Source organism: Neofelis nebulosa, chromosome 12 (genome assembly GCF_028018385.1).
Source record: "Neofelis nebulosa isolate mNeoNeb1 chromosome 12, mNeoNeb1.pri, whole genome shotgun sequence".
In the NCBI taxonomy this organism is placed as follows: Eukaryota; Metazoa; Chordata; class Mammalia; order Carnivora; family Felidae; genus Neofelis; species Neofelis nebulosa.
Window position 1 is genome coordinate 76,675,230 of NC_080793.1, and position 19,749 is coordinate 76,694,978.

Sequence of the window (19,749 nt, forward strand, 5' to 3'; positions counted from 1 at the left end):
CATGAGCCAGGAGAGTGTGCTATACTTCCATCCTTCTAAATCTTCTATCTTTATAAATAGAGTGCTACAATTTCAAAAATGATCATCATATCTTTGTAGATTCCTTAATGAAGCCTTTGTAGTCATGATTTAGTTTTCAAAGTGTTTGCAATATTCCAGAAGACCACCAAATGAAATAAAAGCAGGAGGTTTCTGATTTCTCTAATAGATTTGCACATGTAACTGAGGCGTCTTCATTTTCCTCCTTCCCAGAGCACGGACACAGCCATGTTGTAGGATGTAGGTTGTAATGGCAACCGAGCCCTCTCCTGCTGAATCACTATATCCCAGCACATCATTGCCCCCCTACCCATGGCAGGATCCTGGGTGGCTCCAGTTCTCTCTGGAGTAATTTGTTTGCCACAGTCCCTCATGTTGAACCCTTGTCTCCTACCCCTTGCTTTGCCTGCTGTTGTCTGCGGGATGTAGTTTCTGGTGACAGGAATGTGTCTTTGAGGTACATGAGTGAGCCAGGAACTTGATATTACCATTCTTGACTTCGCCACTATCAACATGCTCACTTCAGGGAGGGCAGTGGAATTGCTGACAGTTTTCTCTCGGTGCGTCCTAGCAGCTGCTCTGTTCCATTACACACAAATGAATGAATGGTTAATTCCTTTTAGACAAACAGATCCTTTCTTCTTCTTCCTTTTTCCTTCTTTCCTTCCCTTTTTTGACAGTAAAGTTCATTGTAAAATAAATTATACTTGTCAAAAGTTATAAAATATAAAATTGAAATATATACACATTCATGCATACGCATATGCTTTTCATTCTTTTGTTTTTTACAAAGTTTTATTTTACTATGTCACAATATTAGTGTTCCTCCCACCTGTGTTTACCAGATTAGAACTGTAACAGTCTTCTGACATCACCCAGTTTCCTATCTGTTAAATCCACCAAATGTTCATCTTCATTTTTCTTTGTTTTAGAATATTTTACCATTCTTCTTTCTGCTTTGTAATCTTGCTAATCTACTGATATTTTACATAAAGGAGGAAACCCAAGTGATATTTTTGATGTAAAGATGACGAGGAAACCGGAGTCATATGGAAACTTTTCCGTTCTTTTTTTTTTTGTTTAATTTTTAATGTTTATTTATTTTTGAGAGAGAGAGAGAGAGAGAGGGAGAGAAAGAGAAACAGAGTGTGAGCGGGGGAGGGCAGAGAGGGAGACACAGAATCTGAAGCAGGCTCCAGGCTCTGAGCTGTCAGCACAGACCCAACGTGGGACTTGAACCCACGAACCCTGAGACCATGACCTGAGCTGCAGTTAGACGCTTAACCAACTGAGCCACCCAGGAGCCCTGGAAAATTTTCAGTTCTTTCTTTCTTTCTGTTTCTTTTTTTTTTTTTTTAACATTTATTTATTTTTGAGAGACAGAGTGAGACAGAACACAAGCAGGGGAGGGGTAGAGAGAGGAGACACAGAATCTGAAGCAGCCTCCAGGCTCTGAGCAAGCAGTCAACACAGAGCCTGACACGGGGCTCCAACCCAGGAACCTTGAGATCATGATCTGAGCCGAAGTTGGACGCTCAACTGACTGAGCCACCCAGGCGCCCTGGAAACTTTTCAGTTCTAAGGGGAAGGTTCTAAATGTCAGAAGATACCAAAGCTCATGAAAAGATTTAATGATACCTCTGCAGCTGTTAGACGCATTGATGGGTTTATGCCTTCTATCTTCCCTGATGCTATTAGGTTGAGCCATATGATAGTGTTGGGTTTCCTAGGTGAGAAATAGTTGATTATTAGTGATCTCATAGTTTGTTCTAAAGTAAGGAAATGTGAGTTGTATGGCAGAGTGAGGAAAGATGATCTTGAAAAGAATACAGAAATGTTTCGGTGGAAAAAAAAAACAACTTATTGACTTCTATAAATGTTAGTTAACATATATTCTCCTGAGGATAGGTTGCACATATCCAATCTTCCTTCTATTACTGCCAGGTATCTTGAGGTCCCCAGATCCTCAGAGAGCTAGTAAACTAGACTAATCTCTACTTTTAATGAATATTTACCAAGAACCAATTGTGTTAAGTTATACATCAATAATACAGACACACTTTTCCTTCAAGAAGCACTGAGTCTATGTGGAGGTAGGCACACAAGCAATTACGTCACAACATGTGCATGGCCATGATGGATGCATGCAAATTGTGAACCAGAAGCCTAGGAGAAGGAGCACCTATGACTTTTGGGGTAATCAGGAAGGCTCCACAGAAGGGGATATGGGTTGACTTGGTTTGTGCAAAACAGAAATAAATAAGGATCTCTGCCATACCATTTTCACACAAGATGGTCGGCCAGATTGGGGCATTCTTCAACATTACAGACAACAAAAACAGCTAATGTGGATAGAAGTTGTATTATGAGTGGGTAGAAGGGCAGGAGGGGATTGATCCCCACCAAAGGAAACACAAAAGGATATACTGGGATTCCATCAGTGAAAGATCCTGCCCAGACAGGGGGGAAAACCTGCCTTCAAAGTTAAGAAATCACTGGGGCGCCTGGGTGGCTCAGTCAGTTAAGCCTCTGACTTTGGCCCAGGTCATGATCTCATGGTGAGTTTGAGCCCTGCATCAGGCTCTGTGCTGACAGCTCAGAGCCTGGAGCCTGTTTCAGATTCTGTGTGTCTCTCTCTCTGCCCCTCCCTGGTGTGCTCTCTCTCTCTCTCTCTCTCACACACACACACACACACACACACAAATAAATAAATAAATGTTAAAAAAAAAAAGTTAAATCATTTTGGATGTAAAAGTCAGGGACCTGGGGAAAAATGAAAACAAGCTCTGTCTTGAGGTTCAGAGCCTAACTGAGCCCACTCAGGCACCTCTAGATTAAATGATTTTTTTAAGTCTGGTTTGGTGAATATATCTCAGAAATATTCAAGGGACTATCCTTTGGGGCTAAAGTTTTTTATCCCTGAAAAAAGAAAACCTTCCCGATGCCTTGAGCTTTCCGGGTACTCATTTCAGTCCCTTGTACTCTGCCTTTTATTCGGCTCTCTCGTTAGCCATCCGGGCTTCATGGCTGCACAGCCACTCCTATGATCCGAGCCCTATGAGATGTCTCAAAGTGTATTGGTCCCCATGTTGCTGATTTCACCACCCATCCATTATTCATTCCACAAATACATATTGCCACCACAGCTATGTAGGAGAAACGTTTGGGTGTTCAGTGTTCAACTCACAGTCTCAGGGAGCATTTTCACTCAATTCTTTAAAAAAAAAATTATTTATTTTGAGAGAGAGAGAGAGAGAGAGAGAGCACGCAGCAGGGTAGGGACAGAGACAGAAGGAGAGAGAATCCCAAGCAGACTCTACACAGTCAGACCTGAGCTGAAATCAAGAGTCAGACACTGAACCAACTGAGCCACCCAGGCACCCCTTCACTCAATTCTATGAAGTATATTATCTTTTTTTTAATCAAAATATATTTATTTATTTATTCTTAGGACTAGAATTTAGTGATTCATCCCTTACATATAACACCCGGTGCTCATCCAAGCCAGTGTCCTCCTTAATACCCCTCATCCTTTAGCGCTTCCCCCCTCCCAACACCCCACCAGCAACCTTCAGTTTGTTCTCTGAATTTAAGAGTCTCTTACGGTTTGTCTCCCTCTCTGTTTTTATATTGTTTTTGGTTCCCTTCCCTTAGGTTCGTCTGTTTTGTATCTTAAATTCCACATATGAGTGAGATCATATGATATTTGTCTTTTTTCTGACTTATTTCGCTTAGCATAATACACGCTGGTTCCATCTATGTCGTTGCACATGGCAAGATTTCATTCTTTTTCATCGCCAAGTAATATTCCATTAAATATATATACCACATCTTTATCCATTCATCAGTTGATGGATATTTGGGCTCTTTTATACTTTGGCTATTGTCAACAGTGCTGCTATAAACACTGGAGTGTATGTGCCCCTTTGAATCAGCATTTTTGTATCCTTTGGATAAATACCTAGCAGTGCAATTGCTAGGTCAGGGTAGTTCTATTTTTTTTTTTTAATTTTTTTTAAAGTTTTTTCATTTATTTTTGAGACAGAGAGAGACAGAGCATGAACGGGGGAGGGGCAGAGAGAGAGGGAGACACAGAATCGGAAGCAGGTTCCAGGCTCTGAGCCGTCAGCCCAGAGCCCGACGCGGGGCTCGAACTCACGGACCGCGAGATCGTGACCTGAGCTGAAGTCGGCCGCTCAACCGACTGAGCCACCCAGGCGCCCCCAGGGTAGTTCTATTTTTAATTTTTTGAGGAACCTCCATACTGTTTTCCAGTATGAAGTATATTATCTTGACTACACTTAGGCAGAAGAGACATGCAATTGATGTATTATAAAATTAGGAATCCTTACACATTTAACTTTTTTTTTTTAAGTTTATCTATTTTGAGAGAGAGAGAGAGAGCATGACCAGGGCAGGGGCAGAGAGAGAGGGAGAGAGAGAATCTCAAGCAGGCTTTGCGCTGTGAGCACAGAGCCCATTTGGGGCTCAATCCCATGAACTGTGAGATCCTGACCTGAGCCAAAATCAAGAGTTGGACACGTAACTGACTGAGCCACCCAGGCGCCCCACACATTTAACTTTTATACATTGCTATATGTTTACTAAAAAGAACCAATAAAGATAAAACATGCTGTCAGAGTTATGATGATTTACATATATCTTAACCAATCTGGATATTCCTTTCTCCAGAATTTCATTCAAAATCATGTAAATTTGAGAAGGTGTTTGCACCCAGTTTGTAAAAAGGAACTCTATTTAACTGCGTTTATTTTTCAGTCTTACTAGAACCCAATCATTGTAAAGGATTGAATTATATGTATACTGTGTGTATTTACATATTTTAATAAATGAATCATTTTGAAATTTCCCTTTTCAATACTGTGTAAGAAACTGGGTACTTAATCACGGTGAATTCGATCATAATTTCCTCTTCAATCTTGAAATTTCTATTTTCCCCAATGACCTACTTTAAAGGTTTATTTTCAGCATTACAGAAGCCATCGGTCTATGCAAGCAATTAAAGAGCGTTGCTGTGGGATCAGTGGGAACCACGGATATGTTCAGTTGCCCCCCTGTTAAGTCAATGCACTCACATGGATCTGTAATTAACACCCATATGGTGGGCAAGCTCACCTGGCTTTAAAAACAAGCTACTTCTGTTCGCTCTGATCTCAAAACTAATGAAAGTCAATAGTGATTTTTATCTTGATACCAGAATCATTAGGGCAGCAGGTCGGCAGAGCAGCTGAGAGCTTTGCAAAGACAGCCAGAGGGGTGCCATGCCAGCCACCACTGATGGGAGGTAAGGGACCTGTCAAGGATTAGGAAGGTCTTACGGAAACTTCAAGGAGGCAACAGGGAGGCGCCTGCCATGAGAAAAGATCTGCTCCGTTGTCCCTGGTTGCTTTACATTACTGGTATCTATCTGCCTGAACACCTGCCCCTCCAAACACAGTACTTACAATAAGTTTTGTTTATCCACTCTTATAGGCAATACTCTCTTCCCCTAACAGGGTGAATACAACGAATTATTACTCAGCCTGGCTGTTCACAGCCACTAATCCTAGTCATGGTGGAAACCTGCCCTACCTTTGATCCAAGAGCACACAGTGAAGGGTCAGAAGTGTTGTTAGTCCCAACTTATTAAGAAATGAAATAATGGTAAGAATACTACGCAAAATTTAGAAGACAGGAATTACACCCTAATATGTAAATAGCCAGGAGGATGCTGTAAGGTACCTATCTGCTTCCTCTCAGGACCAAGATTCATTCATTCCCTCAACTTCTGATAGTTGCCGATGGTTCACAACTGAGCCCCACTCTGAGCACTGCCCTGGGCAGGACGGTGTTTCCGCCTGCAAGTTCAGGCCTCCCCTCCAGGGGCAGCTCACATCCAGTGACTGGCTAATGAGGGGATAAAAAGACTCAGCTCCCTTGTCATGACACAGCATAACACATGCAAGGCTGCCTCAGCTCCAGAACTTTTCAACAGATCCTGAGCACTCTGTTGGGACTGCTCTGCAGCTCAGCTCCTCTGCCTAATCCTGTTTCCTTCCCTCCTGCACGCAAATCTCCACCTCAAACTGTTTTCCAGCAAACGGACCTAAGAGAGCACCTGCCCCAAGGAAGCCAATGGCATTCACCCAGGAGGACTTTATTGAGCTGATATCCATACCCCTTCTGTTCCTTTTACCCAGTAAACCCAGCTGATTAGAACACTCAGATACCAAGTATTAGAATCTCCTATATTGCTTGAAACACACAGCCTTCTCAGTCTCTCTCTCATTGGCCCAGTTTTGTTAAAGATACGACATATCAGGTTTAGCTGCTTTTGACCGAAAACTCAAATAAGTGGCTTAAACAAGATCAAGTTTGATTTTTCTCTCCAGTAAAAGAAGCCTACTGGGGACAGTCCAGAGCTGGGATGGTAGGTAGCTCTGTGGTTACCAGAGATTTAAGTTTGTGCCATCGTTTTTCTTCATTATGTGGAGCCCCTGACCTCCAGCCTCGTGTTTACTCAGGATCCAAGCTAGCTGCTGAAGCTCCGGCCAACTTGTCTGCTGTAGAAAAAAAAGGAAGGTGGAAAGGCAAAAAAAGTGATTTCCTTGTAGTGCCGTCGGCCATCTTGAAAAAAAGTTCCCGGAAGACCGGCCCATAAGCTTTGATACACATCTCAACGGTGATAACTATCTGCAAGAGGAAAGGGGAAGCATAAGTTTGAGTCAAGTCCATGACATCCCTAATAATATAGGTATCCGTTACTAACTGATGCAAGAGAGGGCAACAAGTAGGTTAAAATATCCTATAGGTTAAAAGTATCCACTTTTAACCACATATGTGATCGTGTGTGTGTGTGTGTGTGTGTGTGTGTATACAGAGAGAGAGAGAGAGAGAGAGACAGAGAGAGAGAGGATGTATGTATAGCGAGAATAACAAGTGACCTCTGACCTTCAGGCTCCTGCGCGAGGAGATAACAGGAAGTAGCGTCCCTGTGATGGGCAGGCCCCTCATCTAGTATGCCCCAGCCATAGGGGAACAGTAGAATTTTCCAGAAGGAGCTGGCAATCCAGACTTTTATGTGAATTTCCCTTATTTTAAAATCAACACCCACATAAATATGTATCTAACCTCGTTTGCAATCTCTGATCAAGAAAAGCCAGTTTTCCTTGCGGCAACGTTTTAGGAAATGTCGCGCAGTGGGAAACGGGCTTTATTGCTTTGCCTGAAGGTGAGGCAGGAGGAGCTTGAAAGGACGGTGCCGGCGACCAGATTCGTGGACCAGAGCAAATGCTTATACCCTGTGGGCAGGCAGCCCATGAGCCACCTGGCCGTTATCTCCCCTCTGCCACTGAGAAGGGACTGGCTCTGAAGCTGGGGTGCACAGTATATTTTTACGAGCATAATTCTGGATAATTAATCCCTTCCTACCCTATAGAAATGCATCTCAATAACAGATCAAATTCCCTCTACGCGTTTCTCCATTCCTTGCAACTTTCTCTTTTGACCAGCAGATGGCAGCAAATATTGACCAGATTTGGGCACTAGTTAACCTTCAGAATAAATGGGTTTTTTTCTATGCATTTTCTTTGACTTGTGTCGTTGAAAACAATGAAAGTCATTTACATTTGCCTCAACTGTGACTTCTCCCATTGAAAAGCAAGAAGGCAGTCCATTTCATACCTCATTTATCCTTTTGAAAGGGTCATCACAAAAGTTCAACTGTTTGAAATAGTGGAGCAAAGGTCTTAATTTATTCCTTGATAACACAGGGATATAAACTTTAATACATACCACTGAAAAGGATTACTTATTCAATCTTGACTCTGAGGGATACTTCTCATAAAAGAATATATATTAATGTTGCTAAGTAAAATACAATGACTTCAGGGCATAAACAAAATGGTAAATATTTACTGTTACTATTTTATGAATAAGTCCCACCTTTGGCCAAATCTATCTTCTTTTAAATTCACTGCATCCTTTCAATCACCTGGACTTGCAAGTAATGAGATAAACGTAGGAAAAGTTACTGAGAAAATCTCCTACGTGTCATTAAATTGACTTTTTTGTGATGTTGAAGAGGAGCAAGGTAAATATTTTTCCATTTTTGTTATGTCAACAGTGAGGGTGGAATAAAGAATGTCTTTGAGGAGAAAGGAAAACCACACTCAATAAAGTAATTCAGGCATTCAAGGGGATTTGGCCAGCGGAACAATTATTTTTGCAGTTAATGCTTCAAAGTTTGATATAATGTAAACTAACATCTCAATAACCTATGGACCTACATGGCAAATGAGCAATCTGGCTTCATAATGGACTAAGGAGGCTATCTGACTTGAAAAATAGGAATTACCAGTGCCTGCAGATGTCAACAGGATTTACACGTGAGTTTTTACGTTTATTAAGAAATGCAAAGAAACCTGAAGATGATCCTTAAAGGGGAGTACCTGGGAAGGTAAAAGACTGAGAGAGATGCTGTGATGCCTCTAAAAATAATCAAAATCTTTGCAAAGTTAAAAAAAGAACTGATAAATGTGTTATGGGTTGCACCTTAGAATTACAGAATCGCAGAGGTCAAGTGTGGAAATTTTCCTAGAGTACTTTCAGTGCTCCCAGAATTCTATGGATTCCTTTCTCTGTATCTTTGGACATGTTTATCTGGCCTTTGCCTGATGGTTTCCATTGATCCAGAGCTTTTGACATTTTGCTGTAAAGATTTTATTTTCAAACAGCTCTCCTTGTTGTAAATTTCCTTTTTTGCAGAGATCTGAAACTGGCTTCCCAGTAACATCTGCTCACTGGTTCTCCTCTGGAGAAATAGTTCTAAACATTTTTATTTGGGGTCACCGAAGGCTTTGTGAGATTTATTAATGGTATGGACTGTTATCATAGAAACATGCTTCCCTGAACTCATTCATGGAGTTCAGGTTAGAGCATCCATTATTCTACAGGAAGGATAAAGCCATTTCTACACGTCACTTCTTCAGATATTTAAAGCAGCATCATGTGCTGGCGAGGATGTGGAGAAACGGGAACCCTCTTGCATTGCTGCTGGGGATGCAAACTGGTGCAGGCGTTCTGGAAAACAGTGTGGAGGTGCCTCAGAAAATTGAAAATAGATCCACCCTCTGACCCAGCGATAGCACCGCTAGGAATTTACCCAAGGGATGCAGGAGTGCTGACGCATAGGGGCACTTGGACCCCAATGTTGATAGCAGCACTTTCAACAATAGCCAAACTATGGAAAGAGCCTAAATGTCCATCAATGGATGAATGGATAAAGAAATTGTGGTTTATATACACAATGGAGTACTACGTGGCAATGAGAAAGAAGGAAATCTGGCCTTTTGTAGCAAAGTGGACGGGACTGGAGAGTGTTATGCTAAGTGAAATAAGTCATACAGAGACAGACAGATACCCTAAGTTTTCACTCTTAGGTGGATCCTGAGAAACTTAACAGAAGACCATGAGGAGGCGAAGGGGGTAAAAAAAAGTTAGAGAGGGAGGGAGCCAAACCATAAGAGACTCAACAACTGAGAATAAACTGAGGGTTGATGGGGGGTGGGAGGGAGGGGAGGGTGGGTGATGGGTATTGAGGAGGGCACCTGTTGGGATGAGCATTGGGCATTGTATGGAAACCAATTTGACAATAAAGTTCATATTAAAAAATAATAAAACTAAAGTAAAAAAATAAAACAGCATCATGTTCTTTTTTTAATGTTTATTCATTTTTGAGAGAAAGAGAGACAGCATGAGTGGGGACCGGGCAGAGACAGAGGGAGACACAGAATCCCAAGCAGGCTCCAGGCTCTGAGCTGTCAGCACAGAGCCCGATGTGGGGCTCAAACCCACGAACCATGAGACCATGACCTGAGCTAGAGGCAGACACTTAACTGACTGAGCCACCCAGGCACCCCAATGTTTATTTCTTTTTGAGAGAGAGAGTGTGTGTGAGTGGGCAAGGGACAAAGAGAGAAGGGGGAGACACAGAATCCAAAGCAGGTTCTAGGCTCTGAGCTGTCAGCACACAGCCCAAGGCAGGGCTCAAACTCACAAACCACGAGGTCATGACCTGAACTGAAGTCAGACGCTTAACCGACTGAGCCACCCAGGTGCCCCGGCATCATGTTCTTCTTAAAACATCTTCACTAGTTCCTTCAGTTCCTTCCTTTCTTTCTCTGTCCCTTGATCCATTTTTTTTTTTTTTTAACAAGCATATGTTAAGCACCTATCCTGTGCCACAGTGTTAGACACTGGGGATCAGAAATGAAGAAGACATCTTTCCTGTCCTGGGGATTTCACAGCTTATTTGAGGGGACAGATGTGTACACAGAGGGATTAGGTCAAGAAAGAGACTGGAATCAAGCATGGGCTGCAGAGTTGGAGCCAGCCTAGAAGGAAATCCCAGCTCTGCCACGTAAGGAGTTCTGTCACCTTGGGGAAGATACTTAACCTCTTGGGGCCTCATTTGGTTCATATGTAAAATAGGGACTCAATATACCATATCGCCCTTATTATTGTCATTTGCCAAGCAAGGAATCTGAACTTCATTATGTAGACTTCTGCAACTACCAGTCCTTTTAGAAGGGGAGTAGCAGGCATGGGTTTTTTCCCCCACTTTTATTTTAAGGCAAACTACTCTCCATGGGAATATGGTGAAAACACTGGAGAGAGGGAAGGAAGGGACACTAGACAGGAGACTTGCAGTCTAGAGGCAAGCATGCTGCGGACCGGGACTAAGGCGGGGGTCATAGGATGGAGAGATGTCAAAAGATAATTTTGAGGGATAAATTACAGGACTTTGCGGTCACCTGATAGGAAGAAGGCAGAGTTAAGTAAGACTCACAAATTTCTACCTTGCAAGACTGGTTGGGTGGTAATTTTATTAACCGAGATTCTGATTACAGTAGAAGACACAGTGACAGATGATAATGAGTGGGTGTGTTAAGTGGAAGGTGCCTTGCAGATCCGTTAAATATTAGAAATATGGCTCTGGCATTTAAAACGGAAGCTTCCACTGGAAAGAATAGAATAGATTTGGAATATCCTTTTGTCCTTGGTAGTCAAAGTCATGAGAATGGATGAGCAGCTGGCCCACGAGGGCACACGGAGTGAAGAAAATGACAGGCAACCAAGGAAAGAACTCCAGGAAACACTAGTGTTTAAAGGGAGCTGATGGGGGGTGGTACATTTGGGTGGCTTGTTGGTTAATTGTCGGACTTCAGCTCAGGTCGTGGTCTCACGGTTCCTGAGATGGAGCCTTCTATCGGGCAGTCTGCTGCTAGCACAGAGCCCTCTATAGATCCTCTGTCCTCCTCTCTCTCTGCCCCTCCCCTGCTTTCACAATCTCTATGTCTCTCAAACCTAAATGCAAAAACTTTGAGAGAAGCTGAAGTCAATTGACTGTAAGCAGTTGGAGAAGTAGAAGAATTTGGGCGGGGGGGGGGGGTGTCGTAAAAAAGCTATCCCTCTTTAAAAAGAAATCTGCACACCCAACAAGCCTCAAGCATTCTGTTTATTGTTAATACTAATTTTCCCCCATAGAAATAGCTCGCTGCCCATGCATCCTATACACTTGGATGTGTTTCTGTGCTCTATGCTATGCTCTGTGGGTCTAGATGTCTATCTGTGCTCTAATGCCACACTGATTAATTACTCAGTTACAGAACATTCCAAACATCTTCCCTTCCTCTATTCCATGGTAAATGTGAATTATTGTCATATTTCAGATGGCCAAAGCTGTTGCCACATTTTTGGGAATAGGTATCTTCTGAATTATGTGTACCAATGATTTAGAAATCCTTTCTCTGTGAAGTCACCTCTAAAATGAAATTAAAGAAAGAGTTAACATACCATATGGTGCACTTTCTCTCTTTTCTCTTTTGATCTACATAAATCACATTCTCTTAGACAGTGATTCCCAAACCTGGCTGGGTATCAGAATCACCTGGGGAGCTTTTAAAAAAATGTAAATTCCAGAGTCCCATCCCAGATGTACTGAACTGGATGGGATGAGGCATTTGGGGTCAAGAAATTGGTATATGCAATAAAATACTCCTAAGGTGATTGTGATGTGTTCAGTTCATGGACTGGGATTCGGGAATCCTTGATTAGGAAGTTCTGAGAACATTGATGAAAGACATCTTCAATAATTTTAGAGTACTGCTTTGCAATTAACTCTCAGAAAGCGAGCAATTTATTAATCTTACTGATTTTCTTCTTGGTACAAAACAATATATGTCATTATAAAGGTATTAACATTGCAGAAATAAAAAGGAATGTAACCTAATTCCATAATTTCCTCCACAGCAGATAAAGAATACCAACAGTCTAGTGAATACTCTGATTTTTTTTTCTGTCTGTATTTACTAGATTACTTTTTTCTTTACAAAATGACTATCAAACTATGCTTTGGGGATCTAGAGTAAGAGTCCATTCTTGGGAGCCACATTTATCTGGGTTCAGGACCTAGAATTGGCCCTTTCTAGCCCCCTTGGGCCAATTATTTAATTTCTCTGAGTCTCAAGTCTTCTTGCCTGTCAAATGCAGGTAAAAATACTACCTCACATCATAAAGTTCTTGTGAAAATTATCGGATAATGCTTATAAAAAGGCTTAGTACAACATGCAAAATAGTAAATATTAACTTCTTATTATGGTTGTTATGAGTAATACAATAACTGCTACCCTAAAGTTGCTAATACTACAGACATCTTCATCTAATACATTAATGCATTAATATAAGATTTTCTCTTTTTTTAAGTTCATGTATTTATTTTGAGAGGGGGGAGGGGCAGAGAGAGAGGGACAGCACAGAGCCTGATGCCGGGCTCGATTCCACGTCCCTGGGATCATGACTTGAGCCAAAATCAGAGTCTGAACCTCAACTGATTGAGCCATCCAGGCACCCTTATAAGGTTTTCTTAATGCTTTGAGATTCATATATAGCATTTCACTATGGGATATACAATAATTTATTTAACTAATGCCCTACTCATACACAGATTTTCCCACCCAACTTTTCATATTCATAAACAATTCTGCAGGGGATATCGGTATGCATATATCTTTTCACACTTGTATAAGTGTCTCCCCAGTAAAGGGAATTGTTGACTCAGTGAGTATGAATATGTTAATAAGGTTTTCTCCAGTAGCTTCATACAGTTTATTTATTTATAAATAAATAAAACAATAAATCACTAGTGTAGGAGAATGTTTTCCCATCTCCTTGCCCAAACTAGATAATAATATTCTTTTAAATTTTTGCTAATGGGCCAGGCAAAATGATGCATCTTTGTTACATTATTTTGCATTTATTTAATTATTAGAGACAGGAAGCACATAAAATAATGTATTCATGCTGCAGGTTTTTTATTTTGCTTAGTATTTTCCCACATGCCCCTGGTTAATTTTTTAAGAATTGTTTCCCCCTCTCCTACCTTATTCCTTTCATTCCTTTTTCTTCCACTCACCTTCTGATTTTTCTCTCTCTCCTCGATTTGCCAATGGAACGATATTTTGTCAATACCATTTTCCATCTTCCTTTAATTTTTGGTGGTTTCTAGGTCCTTTTACTTAACATTCTTTTTGTTTCATTTGCATTCTCTAAACAGAAGACTCCAAACGCTTTCATCCTATATTAGTCAAGTCAGTGTTCTCTCTTTCCCTGACAGTCACACTGTTGGAAGAGGGGAAGATGGCCAGTGTTGTAGCTTCCTCACTACCTGTTTGAAGTGGAAGACCTGGCTTGTTTTCTATTTCCTTCTTTTCCAAAATCCAGTTGTCTTCCGTAACATGTAATTGTTCCATCGGCTTTCCATATACTACCCAATTGCTGACAGAAAATGTCACAGCTTGAGTAAGTGCCAGTCGCAGTCAGTTATACCCTAAATCATCTGTGTTGGCGTGCACAGGCTGGCAAATGTGTTATGTTTTGGTGAGATGAAAATTTGCTTCAGTCAACTGTGCTCACATGGGATTGGACCTCAAATGAAATCACGCTGTTGTATGGTCTGAAGCAGGGGTGGCAATCAAGTATTAAACCACCAGGATAGGGGCACCTGAGTGGTTCAGTCAGTTAAGTGTCTGACTTCAGCTCAGGTCATGATCTCGTGGTTCGTGAGTTCGAGCCCCGCGTCGGGCTCTGTGCTGACAGCCCAGAGCCTGAAGCCTTCTTTGGATTCTGTGTTTCTCTCTCTCTCTGCCCTCCCCAGCTCTCTCTCTCCCTCAAAAATAAACAAAGATTAAAGAAAAAAATTTAAAAATTAAAAAAAAAAAAAAAAGAAACACAACAACCAGGATAGCATAAATATCCAAATGGTGTTTTCAGATATGTTACAATTATCGCACATCCTAACAACATAATGATCATAAACAGGATTCCATTCTTTTATTCCAAACTCGCTACATTCTAATTTACCAAAGTTGTTTTTTTCCCCTTTATTTCTCACAAAAATAATGTGGAGGAAATATCCCCAAAGAAGCACAAAACATATTGATATAAATTTTATGTGAAACAAATCAAAATCATCTGGTATTTATTCTGAAATTAATTTGTACCTTTAAGGTACATTTTCACATTTTCCAAGTTGAATTAAGTTAGTTCATATCTTAGGATTACAATGGCTTCAAAAGCCTAAATCATTACAATAATAACTGACTGAAAAAAAAAATTAGTGGCTTGTATCATTTAAGTTCAAATACCTAAAGCTTACCAAAGAAATTATTACCATTACATTTAACTTAAAAAAAATTTTTTTTTATTTATTTATTTTGAGAGAGAGAGAGAGGGGGGGGGCTCACACACAAGTTGGGGAGGGGCAGAGAGGAGAGACAGAATCCCAAGTAGACTCCACACCATCAGTGCAGATCCTGATGAGGGGCTTAAACTGATGAACTGTGAGGTCATGACTTGAGCTGAGATCAAGATTGGACGCTTAACCAAGTGTGCTACCCAAACGCCCCCATTACATTTAACCTTAAAGTGATAATGCCATAGTTAAAGTCAAAACTATATCCATGAACATAGTATACAGCCATTGAAATATGACTAGAAAAAATATGTAGAGACAAGGATATATTCATAACCATGTAAAGTGAATAAAGCACAATCTTAAAATATGGTTGCAGGCTTACATGTAGAATCCAATGAAAATAGCTACTCTTTATTTTGGGGATTATATTTTGTTCATCCTGTTATTTTATTGCCTTCTCAATTAAAAATTCTTGTGTAATAAAGCTAAACAGTGGCTAAAGTCCAATGCTTATTCAGTAATTCAGCAGTTATATCTAACATTCATTAAACAAAAAATCAGTAACAGTCACTTGACTAATGTTTATATTATGCAATTAATCTTCACAATGTATTTATTCTCTGTATTCTTGATAATCTTGGAAACTTGGTCCTGAATAGGTTTGGATAGAAGAAGGGTAATATTTAAAATATTTTAAAAATCATCAAAAAGCAGAACAGACCCTGTCACACTTGAGTACCAGGGCTTGAACACCCATGCTGGATATAAGTGAAAGCATGCTTTTAGAAACACGCTGGAGGGAACTCTGCTTTTTTGGACATCAGCATAATTTGATGGACAACACATTTGGTTTAGAAAAGAAGGCATAGGTTACAGTTCCAACTTTGCCAAATAATCCCTCTGAGTCTTATTTTCTATATCTATAAAAATATTCAAACAATGAAATAATAATTTGGGAAACACACAGTAAATTTTATAGCACAAGAGAACCCTTGATAGTCATTAATGACATCTTAATGTATTTTATTTCTTTGTTATAGACACAACTGGAAATTTTGTTTTTCTTAATTTAATATCACTTAACAAGTCCAGTAACTGAACTCTAAGTGATGGAGATTTCAGATGATATACAACGACTTAATCAATAATCTGTCCCTGTGAGTTATAAATGATGTTTGAAACTGCCAAATGTATAGTAAATTCTCTTCTTTTCATTGTAATAATCATATTTGTGTTCAGTGAAGTGAGAAGTATGAGCCATATATATCATCACAAGGCTCAGAGCTAAGGCATACATTTCCTATGTTAAACATTTCTAGGGCTGATTATAATTGACTAAACATTTACAAATAGTGGTGATGTTTTATTAATCCTATTGAGTTTTGGTATTTTGCCCCCATTTCTATTTCACTTTTCTTTCTGCAATGTTCTCTGCTCCACTGTGTCACAATGGAGTTTCAATTAGTCTCCTAGGCCATTTGGCCTCACCTATGATATTTTGTTGGCATGTCAGCTATAGATTCTCTAGGGTTTTGAATACAGATAAAGAAGTTTTATATTACTTTTAAGCTTTGCATAGGCTTGAAAATCACCAGGAATTTATGCTATTTAAATAAATGGTCAGCAGCTCAGGCAAAGTCTTCACAAAGATTGTTTGCACTTTAATAAGTGTTGCTGAAGACCAGAAAAGTTTATCTGCTTCTCTAGGTCTAACTCTGATTTCCCTCCAAGTGATCACTCACACCCCCTCCCCCCCCCCCTTCTTTTGCCGTGGCCCCTATCTATGAGTAAGAACTCTGTCTTGACCTCTTAGCTGGTCTTGGACCTTGCTCTTTGGTAGAAGCTGTTGGGGTGGATGCCCTTGCCAGGTTCACCCTGCTGGGAGCGGGAACTTGGCATTATGATCCTATATTTCTCTTGCCTACAAACTTGTCTGCTTTTTTATACAAAGGCTGTCCATCATTGAAGACTTAGCTCAAGTCCTGACAGTTCTATGAAAATTCCCTCTCTTTACTGTATCAGCTCTCATTGATCTTTCTCATTTTGGACTTTTCCAATACCCACTTGCATTAGATCATAGAATGATTTTTTTTTTTTTAATTAACCTTAGAGGATGTTTAGTCAAATCATACCATGCAAGATTTCACTGTCCTATATTCCTCACCAAGCCTTAGTTGGGGGTAATTCTGCTGCTTGGGAAGGCAGCCATTCTACTTGTAGGAATAACCTAAATATCTCAGATAGCATTTTCTTCTCTAGACATATTGGCTCTGAAATATTACCAATGACTGTGTATCAATTCACTTTAAGAAAATGTGAAAGAATTCCCAGGAGAGGTAAAATCCTGCTATTCAGAACATACCAGCTTGTCAGCTTTAGGTAAAAAAAAAAAAAAAAACAAAAAAACCCCAACATGGCATAGAAGGAATCAGAATAAGGGAGGAGGTAGCTGTTTAATGAATGGATCGTGGAAATCTTTGGGGTGAGGCCTCCTAGTGGAGGACAGTAGAGAGAAAAATGCCTGATATCTTATGCTTCAGAGGGTGAAACATCTACCTGGACAGATCTTGTTTTTCCTACTAAATATTTGATGATGATGATGATGATGATGATGATGATGGCGGTGATGATGTATAAATGGGTTAAAGATGGCTCCTGTATATTAGCCCCTATAAAGTTTACTTCTTTGCAATAGTCTTGGACTGTGAGCTCAAAGCCTGCTGATGCCAAGATCAGTTTTTTACACATCTAATTGCTTTAAGTATAATCCAAATAAACCAATTTGTAGCCATTTAGAGCCAGTTGCTTTGCATGCCCCACAAGACGACATCCAGAATCTGCTAGCAATAGCGTAAGACAAACCCTTCAACCATAAAAGACCACAGACTGCTGCCGCCCTTCAGAGCTCTCTGACCCAGAGGCTCCCTACCTTGCTGATGGGTAACATGGCCTGGACATGTGAGTCCCCTCTGTAATTCCCCGGTCCCCTGAGAATTCTCCGACCCTCTTTCCCTTTTGGTTAGTAGACCTACATTTCTGGAAGGTCTCTTCTGCGAGAGACTTCCTCTCTCATGCAAGCCCATTTAGTGCTGCGCGATAAAGCATGATGTGTAGTAATACCGTCTCGTGGTCCTGGCTTTTCCTTGATCAGCCCTGAAATTCTCAAACCCACCAAGTCAGTATACATGGTAAAAGTTAAAGCAGTACAAAAGTTAGTTTCTTTTCCATCTCAGATCTCTAGTCACCCTCTCCAAAGGTAAAGATTACCAATATTTCTCGGACATACATCCAGAAACGTGCCATTTGCATATATGCATGTACCTGTTGTATTAGTTTGCTAGGGCTGCCATAACAAAGAACCACAGACTGGGGGGCTGAAACAACAGGAAGTTCTTTTGTTAAAGTTCTGACGGCTAAAAGTCCACGATTAAGGTATCAGCAGGTTTGGTTTCTCCTGTGGCCTCTCTCCTTGGCTCCCAGATGGCCTCTCGCTGTGTCCTCACACTGTTTCCTTTGTGCCTGTGCATCTCTCGTGTTTCTCTGTGTGTCCTAATCTCCTCTTTTTATAAAGACATCAGAAGGATTGGATTAGGGCCCACCCTAACGGCCTCATTTTAACTTAATTACCCTTTTAAAGGTCCTATCTCCAAATATAGTCATATTCTGAGGTATTAGAGGTTAAGGTTTCAATATATGAGTTTGGGGGAACAAAATTCAGGCCATAACACACACACACACACACACACACACACACGTATTTGGTTACCTTTAGGAAAATGAGTTTTACTATGCATATTTTCCTTTGCCTTTTGCATTTACCATATGTTGATTGTCTTTTCATATCAACAAATAGGGCTACATCTACCTTATTCTTTTAATGGCTGCATAGTATTTCATCACCCAGATGGTGTATTTTATTTATTCAGAACCCAATTGATGAGCAATTTGGCTGCTTCCACTTCTTATTTCTTTAACAAACAATGCTACCATCGTATCTTCAAAATTACTCTTTCTTTTATAAGTGGAGCAATAGCTGTAAGATAAACTTTTAGAGTGGAGACCGCTCAGTCAAGAGATGCGAATTTTCATTTGGATCCATGTTGTAAATTTCCCCACACATAGAGAGTACCAGTTTGTACTCTCATCAACAGTAAATGTGAAAGTCCCCCAAAGCCTTTTAATGTTGCCATAATGAAACATTATCAAGTGTGTTCACCTTTGCTAATTGAGCCATTGACAATGGTATCTTCATATGATTTAATTTGACTTTCTTTCACTGAGAGCAGGGGTGGAACATTTTTTCATGTTCAAGGCTACTTGCATTTCTTGTAAACTGCCTGTTTAAATCTTTTTTTTTTTTTTTTCTGGGCAGACACAAGAGAAAAAAAAATCTTTATTTACATTTTTTTTTTTTTTATCAAGAGCAGAGGAACAATCCAAGAAAACTTTGTGTTTAAATCTTTTATTCACTTTTTCTCGTTGGGTTTCGGGCCCTTTCCTTAGTGATTTATTTATCAGAGCTCTACATAAATGAAAGAAATAGGTTTTGTCATTTATGGTTTTATAGGAAACGAGGTTGCAACATGGCCCTAGAACTGGTGGGTCTTCTTGAGCACTTTCCTAGGCAAATGGTTTCTAGAATGAAAGGATCTTAGTCATGGTGATGTGGGCACAGATAGGAATTTCTATCCCCATACCTTATAATCTCCTGCTATGACTAGGATAATACCAAAAAGCTGAGAAAATGCAGATAACGAACACATTTTGTTGATTTCATGTCGTGTACTTTCCAGAACTTTAATTTTTTTCTACTAACCACATGATTTAGCGAACCTAGTGCACAATTACAAATTAAATAATTTAGCTCATAACACACTTCCTTCTTAAAAATTAAAATCTCAATTTTAATCAGTATGCCTTCCTGGGAAGTGGAATATTATTCATGTTGATGGAAT

The 19,749-nt window shown here is 40.2% G+C and overlaps 1 long non-coding RNA gene across 1 annotated transcript in view; it reads right to left on the minus strand.

Annotated features, from left to right (window-relative positions):
- Positions 1-6,368: 6,368 nt before the first annotated feature.
- The window catches only part of LOC131492045 (uncharacterized), a 49,419-nt gene continuing 36,038 nt past the window's right edge, over positions 6,369-19,749 (minus strand). Inside the window, exon 2 of the long non-coding RNA XR_009251812.1 lies at positions 6,369-6,732. This is a non-coding gene — a long non-coding RNA (uncharacterized LOC131492045). The remainder of the gene's footprint in view (positions 6,733-19,749) is intronic.